Genomic DNA, 7,663 nt, shown 5'->3' with positions numbered 1-7,663 from the left:
CATATACCATAGTGGGCCTATGCCAATCCCAAACCCCCAAGCCACCCCTCTTCTCCCCTTTGGTAACCATAGGTTTGATTTAGACATCTGTGAGTCTACGGGTTCGATCCCTGGCCTCTCTCCGTGGGCTAAGGATCCAGCGTTGCCATGAGCTGTGGTGTAGGTCACAGACACAGCTCAGATCCTGCGTTGCTGTGGCTGTGGCATAAGTCAGTGGCTACAGCTCCAATTAGACCCCTAGCCTAGGAACTTCCATATCCTGTGGGTGCAGCCCTAAAAAGACAAAAAAAAAAAAAAAAAAGAAAGACAGAAAGAAATCCGTGAGTCTGGTTCTGTTTGTATCCTTTGTATATTTTAGGGTCCACAGGTAAGTGCATCATACGAGATGTTGCCGGCTTTTAGATCCAGCCCGCGACAGGAGTGCAGACGCTGCTCTGGACGTAGAGCCCTATTCACCTGCCTTCAGCAGGCGACACAAAGGAGAGCAAGACAGGTGCAATTTCTTGTCAGCCTTTAGCCACCCCCGCACCCTTTCCTGATACCTGAGGTCTCGGCTGCAGAGGCCGCAGGGTCTGCCGTCATGCTCTAACGCAGCACGTGTGCGTGGAGAGGCGGGCCAGCCAGTCTGCGTTTCCTTAGTCTGTGTCTCCTGACTGGTGTTTAGCTAACTCACCTTTCTCTTGCTCCCTGCTCTTTCAGAACACCAGAATTCTGTTCAGAATCCACCATGCAGCCCCAGGAAGGAGACCCCATGGGCTTCCCAGGAAGCTGGCCCCAGCTCAGAAGGTTCTGGTGCGTCTAAGGGTGGCCCCATTCTCTGGAGACAATGATCTGCTATGCCTGGACATGGGACTTTCTCCTGGGATGGCATGAGACCCAATTGAGGCCAATGGGATGTGAGCAGGGTCTGGCTGAGAAATGCTGGAAAAGGTATTCCTTATCATTAGGGGAAAGCTCCAGAAGACCCCTCTCTTCTAGGCTGGAGGTAGTGGTGGGGGATGTATTACAATTTTGTCCTCATATCAACAGTCAGCCTGAGAATGAAGGCACCACCAGGAGGAAATCATGGAGAAATGAGGCTGGAGCTCCTGGATCAAGCCAGATCTGAGACCCACACACTCTTGGATTCCCACGTCCTTGAGCCGAGAAAGACCTTTTTGTTTGAGCACATGGACTTGAGTTTTTTGTTATTTATGACACCCTCAAATCCCCTAAGGCATTTGTGATGTGGTTAAAATGACATTACATTGAAGTGTCCTAGGCAGGATCTCCCTCTAGATGGCGTGGTGCATGGATTGCTCCCAACTTTTGTGGACGGATAGTCCAGGAAGCCCTCCCTCACCGGCTTCCTGGCCTGGCAAGCGAGCTGGGGGAGTTCCTGAGAGCCTCCGGCTGACCTGGCCCTTCATCAGGGCTAGAGAGGAACGTGGCACCTCCCAACTCTTCTCCAGATGACTCAGCAAGAAAAGAATGTCCGCGGTGCCTCAGGGCCACGCCTTGGATGTCAGTCAACCTGCCGAGAGCTGGAGGCACATGCAGCGTGGAGTTCTCCCTGGGTCTCCAGTCCTCCCCAGGGGGCCGGGCAGGAGGTCAGTGTTCAGTCTGCGGACAGCAATGGGCAATATTGTCTACGTAGCCTCCTCAGGAAGAGGCCTCTGACCAAGGGTCCCATTTTACAGCAAAGGAGGTGTGACCTTGAGTCTGGGACCATGGGACCTGCCCGGAACATTTCTGGAAGCTGCCAGCCATAGACGAGGTGCCCTGGGGGTGGGGCCCTGAGTTCCCGAATGCAGGACAGGCTCTGAACCAGCAGGTGGCGCACGTGGCCGGACCCAAGGGGAAGGCGTGCCTGGCCCTGCCCCCCTGGTCCTCGTGACCTGCTCAGCGCTGCAGTCCTGCGCCGGGTGGACTAGCCATCCCACTTCAGGGTGGGCAGGGGAACGGTGGTGCTTCCAGCAGGGCACAGAGCAAGGGTTCCATCAAATGTGAAACTGTCTGCTAGCGGGGACCTCAGACCAAGGGACCAGGAGGCAGAGCAGCTCTTGTTGGGGGCCGGCGGGGGACACTGACCCTGACTATGGGAGGAGCTAGGACGGTCCTACAGGGTGCGGGAGGAGAGGACCACCGCAGCGTCCCGGCTCTTCCACCCCAGGGTGGCCGCCCACCAGCCGAGTCAGGAGGCTTGCGGAAGGCCCCCAGGAAGGCTGGCGAGGGTCTGGGGGCAAGAAGTGCCGGCCAAGGGCGGGGGGAGGCGGAGCCGTTGGGCGGGGACCTGTCGCGATCCCCTGACGGTCCGTAGGACGGCCTCAAGGTCTGGCCTTGCCTGGGACGTGCGCAGAGCTGACGCTGGCCACTGCCCCGCAGAAGTCTCTTCGATTCTGCCCTGGGCTTCGCTGACACGTGACAGGGGTGTCTGCAGGACTGCCCAGCCTGCCATGACAGCCAGGCCTCTCTTGACCAGGGGCCACCGGCGTCAGGGCCCCCCCTGCCCCTCGAAGGATCAGATGGGCATCCAGCCCCAGGCGCCTGCAGGGGGACCAACGTCCTGATGTCCCTTCACCGCGGTCCCCGCCTGTGGCCCTCCCCCGCCCCTAGAGGGCGCTTTCACAGTTAACGTCCTCTTCAAAGCCCTGTCCCCTTTGGCGGGGGGGGGGGGGGGGTGGCTAGGGAGGGAGGGCCAGGCTAGGACAGGGAGGGACCGACAAGCAGAGGAGGAGGATGCTGGGGCGGGGGGGGGGGGGGTGAGGAGCCCCAACGCCAGTGCAGACCCCTGGTGAGGGGGTGGAGGCGCTCCTGGAAATCCCAGAATCGAAGCAGCTGAATCTTAGGCCGAGCTGTTCGAGTGGCTGTGACTGTGGACTTGACCTACGGCAGGAGAGAGGGAGAAGGCAGGTCACAGTGTAGGGGTGGGGGGAGGGGGAGAGGACAGAGAGATGGGGGGGTGCGTGGGGGAGGGAGGCAGGAGCTGTGTGATGGGCAAAGTAAATACAGAAGCCTTTCTCCAGCTGAAGTTCCCAGGCCAGGGATGGAACCTGTGGCTCAGCAGTGACAATGCCGAATTCTTAACCTGCTGCACCGCCAGGGAACTCCTCTGTGGCCGAGTTCTGTACCGGGGACTCAGCGATTCATGGGCTGTTTTCTCTCGGGGGTTGTTGAGCCCAGGACGTTCCAGAAGCACAGGGTAGGGCTGAGTGTGTGTGTGTCTGTGTGTGTGTGGTGTGTGAGTATGAATTCGTTAGCACGACAGGTGCCCGAGGGCACCAGAGCTCCATTTTCCCAAGGATCCTCCACGAGGAGGAAGCCTGAAGGGAAGGAAAAATCAAGAGCTTAGCTGGGCTCTGGTTCTGGAGGCCAAGGCTTGAAATGGGGCCCGTTGGAGAAAGGGCTCAGGGGACCCCATCGAGGCTTGGTCATGGAGAGTCTTGTTCATGCATACGCAGGTCGGCGGCAAATAGCCCCTCTGGAGTTCCCGCTGTGGCTCAGTGGGTTAAGAACCTGACATAGTCTCCATGAGGATGCGGGTTCGATCCCTGGCCTTGCTCAGTAGGCTAAGGATCCGGCGTTGCTGCAAGTCACCCTCTCTTGTTCACAGTGGGGACAGACAAGACTTCTCTGGAAGGAGCTTCTTACGCAAGGCTCCGGCAGGCAGGATTTCTTTCTCAGGTTTTAATTCCTAGTGCAGGCACATTCTTCCTGGCCGCTGTTGTCAATAAAAATACCTAACGGATATTAGGAGCTGAAAACTGGTCATCCTTCTGCAACGAATACTTTCCAGGAGGCAGCTCGGCTCCGGCATTGCCACGGCTGTGGTGTAGCCTGGTAGCTGCCGCTCTGATTCCAACCCTAGCCTGGGAACTTCCATGCACCACAGGTGGGGCGGTAAAAAAAGAAAAAAATAAACAAAAACCAAAAAACAAATAGCGGCTCGAAGCCTTCGAAAGCTGAACTGACCTGGGGACCGCTGTCCACAGAGGCGGGACCGGGACGCAGGGCCCAGGCCACTGGCTTGACCGCCTCCGGGTAAAGCAGTGCATGCGGAGTTCAGAGCGGTTAGAAGAGGAAGAAAATAGTTTTGTATTTTTGTGGGGCAATTACGTGCATTAAAACTTACAGAAACAGACACCAGAAAAAATTATACTGTATATAACATTTGTAAAAATAATAACAGCAGAAACGAGTGCCCCCGCCCCCGACGTGCTGGGCATTCTTAAGCTTTATAATAAACCTGTGTCACCTCTGTGCCACTATGGATTCACCCAGGCAAGGAAACAGGCTGTGAAGGGAAGGGCCTGCCCAGGTCATGTGGCAAGGGGTCAGGGCACCTGAAGACCCAGGACCCCCCGGAATTCTGTGAGGCCTGGCACACAGTAGGTGCACAGGGCTGGGCTGGGGTCTGGAGTGGTGGCCGAAGTCCGTCCAGCTGTCCAGCCGTCCAGCCCGTCCACTGTGCAAGCAGGGTGCGCCTGCCAGCTGGGGCCTCATTCCTGCTCTGTGGCTGGTCAGCCAGGATGCTCTGTGGTAGCACTTACCTGGCCAAAACCGGATCTGCCCGTGGCTGCCCCCTCGGAGATGGAGGCTGAGAGCAGAGGTGCCAGCCGGACTGGCAAAGTGGCCAAGAGGAGGCCAGGCTACAGGGAGGGAGAGGGGCTGCCACCTTCTGGGGGTCCTCTCTCCCCAGCCTCTCTCAGGTCTCCCGGGCCCCTGTCCTGGGTGCCCAGAAGGGGTGGTTCTCTGGGTGTCAGAGAACCAGGCTCCACCCGGCTGGGCCACTGCTGAGCTGTGTGACCCGGACGAGTTTCCAGATCCTGCAGAGCCTCCAGGGTGGTGGGGGAGGGGCGTGGATTCTGGGGAAGCAGCTCCGCCCGCCTGGACTCGGTCCCCAGAGCAACGGGCACCACGGTGCCCCCAGCAGCCCCCGAGGTTGCCAGCTCCACTTCACAGAGAGGACACAGAGACCTCCCCCACCATCCACGGGAAGCCAGCAAATGGCAGGTGGATTGGTGCACAGCCCCCCGTGTGGCCGATGGCGCCGGAGCCACCCCCTCTGCCTCCTGTCACTCCCTCACTGAACCACAAACAGCCCTTCTGGTGTCTGTGTGCTGGGCGGGGCGTGGGCTGAAGAACCTTGGGATTTTTAGTGGTTTACAACTGCAAACATCTCTTTTTTATTAGAGTATAGTTGATTTACGATGCAATTTCTGCTGTACAGCAAAGGGACCCAGTCACATGCATACCTTCTCCTTCCCGTGTTATCTTCCGTCATGGTCTGTCCCTGAGCTGAACAGCAGGACGGCCTTGCCTATCTGTCTAAATGGAATAGTTGGCACCTGCTAACCCCACACTCCCCGACCAACCCACTCCCTGCCCCTTGGCAACCACGAGCCTGCTCTCTACGTCTGTGAGTCTGTTTCTGTTCTGTAGACAGGTTCATTCGTGCCATATTTTAGAGTTAGTTTCTACATGAAGTGATATCATACGTATGTGTCTCTCTCCTTCTGACTTGCTTCACTTGGTATGAAAATCTCTAGTTGCTTCCATGTTGCTGCAAATGGCATTCTTTATTTTCTTTTTCTTTTTTCTTTTTTTTTTTTCTTTTTTGCTTTTTAGGGCTGCACCTGCAGCATATGGAAGTTCCTAGGCTAGGGGTCGAATCAGAGCTACAGCTGCCAGCTTACGCCACAGCCACAGCAAAGAGGAATCTAAGCCAGGTCTGTGACCTACACCACAGCTCAGGGCGATGCCTGATCCCCGATCCGCTGAGCGAGGCCAGGGATCAAACCTGCATCCTCATGGATACTAGTCAGATTCATTTTCACTGCTCCACAGTGGAAACTCCCAATATTTCATTCTTTTCATTGCTGAGTAGTATTCCATTGTGTACATGCACCACATCTTCTTAATCCACTCATCTCTCGATGGACACGAAGGTTTTTTTCCATGTCTTGGCTGTTGTGACCAGCGTGTCTATAAACCTGTGGGTCCATGTATCTCTCGGAATTATAGTTTTGTCCAGATATACCCACAGGGGTGGGATTGCTGGATCCTATGTAGTTCCACAAACATTTCTCACCCCAGTTTCTCTGACTCAAGGGCTCTTGTGAGTCTGCAGTCAGGGCATCAGCGGAAGCTGTGGTCTCATCTGAAGATGTGCTGGGGGATCACTCCTGAGCTTGCTCACATATGAGCCTCATTTTCAAGATGACCAACCTGAGGCTTAGAGAGGGGAAGTGTCTGACTCAAGAAAATGCGGCTGGAAGCATCAGACCGGACATACTTCTTTCTTTCCACCCACGCTGCCTCCTCTGAAAGGTGGGTGCAGCCAGGACGAGCCCAGTCCTGTCCAGGCGGGAACGGCACCTGCAGTTTCCGAGGGAAGGACACCTGCTCTGGGTCTGATGGCGGCTCTCCCCTGGGGCTCACCCCTGCTCCGTGGATATTGCCGCTCTGAGTCCTGGCCTGGTGGCTCTTTCCCATCCTACCCCAACCTCACGGATGCTACCTCGGCTGGGAGGGGGCACCTGCTCTGGGTCTCGCCAGGGGTCTGGGGGCAGAGGAACTGGGACGCAGCCCAGGTCTACCCACTGAAAGCCCCTGTTCTCCCTCTCCATCAGTCAACTCCCTGTCTGGACTGGCAGAGACGGCTGAGAGCTAGTGCAGGGCCATCACCTAACCTGGTCAGCTGATGGCTCCCCAGGCACAGGCCACTTTGCCGCTGGCCACAGGTCCTGCCTATGGGATCAGGACCCCCTGCCATACTGGTGCTCACCCCACTCACTGACTGGGTGCCCTTGGGCTCACTTTTAGCTCTTCACTCTAAGCAGGACACCCACCTCCTAAGGCTGCTTTGGGGTTCCCAGGTGAGTAGTGACCAAGTTAGCGCAGGCTGGGGACAGTGGCGGTCACCACAAGCCATTACTCTGCGTTATCTATCACAAAATTCTTAATACTAGTTTATGACGAAGAATCAGGAACTTAACAGGGAGAACCAGGTGACCCCAGCTCAGCACTTCCTGGGCAGCCACGTCCCTCTCACCGTGGAGGGGCGATTATAGGAACACAGCCTGGGGACACTCCTACAGAGGCCACCGGGCAGGTCCCAGAGAGGTGGTCAAGGCGGCGCTTTGTCATCCACTAGAGGGCAGTGGTGGGCAGGGGCCGCCCCAAGGTTCGGACAGACCTTGAACTTGGTGACCTGCAGGGATTTGGTCTGAGTCTAGAGAGAGGGAACCAGAGAGGAGGGAGCTGCTCGAAGCCGCTCAGGGAGAGACTTGCCCCCACCCCCGGCTCCCTGGGGCTCATCCATGTGCCTGTTCACAGTGGGAGTTTGGGGGAGACACACCGGGAGCCGGTGACGACGACACCTTAAATAATCAAAAACTGGAGGGAGGGGTCTGGGTTGCGGAGCCCAGGGCCGCTGAGCGCAGAGGCTCCAGGAGCCTGAACTGCGAGGGCCTGCTGCCAGAGCGCCCGTGTTCGGGCTCAGAGACGCCTTCATTTATAGCCGCCAGCCTGCACCAATGCTAGATCTGAGCCACCTCTGTGACCTGCACCGCAGCTCACAGCAGCGCTGGATCCTTAATCCTCTGAGCGAGGCCAGGGATCGAACCTACCACCTCATGGATGCCAGTTGGGTTCTGAATCCGCTGAGCCACATGGGAAGCCT

Source organism: Sus scrofa, chromosome 8 (genome assembly GCF_000003025.6).
Source record: "Sus scrofa isolate TJ Tabasco breed Duroc chromosome 8, Sscrofa11.1, whole genome shotgun sequence".
In the NCBI taxonomy this organism is placed as follows: domain Eukaryota; kingdom Metazoa; phylum Chordata; class Mammalia; order Artiodactyla; family Suidae; genus Sus; species Sus scrofa.
This window is presented reverse-complemented; position numbering follows the sequence as displayed.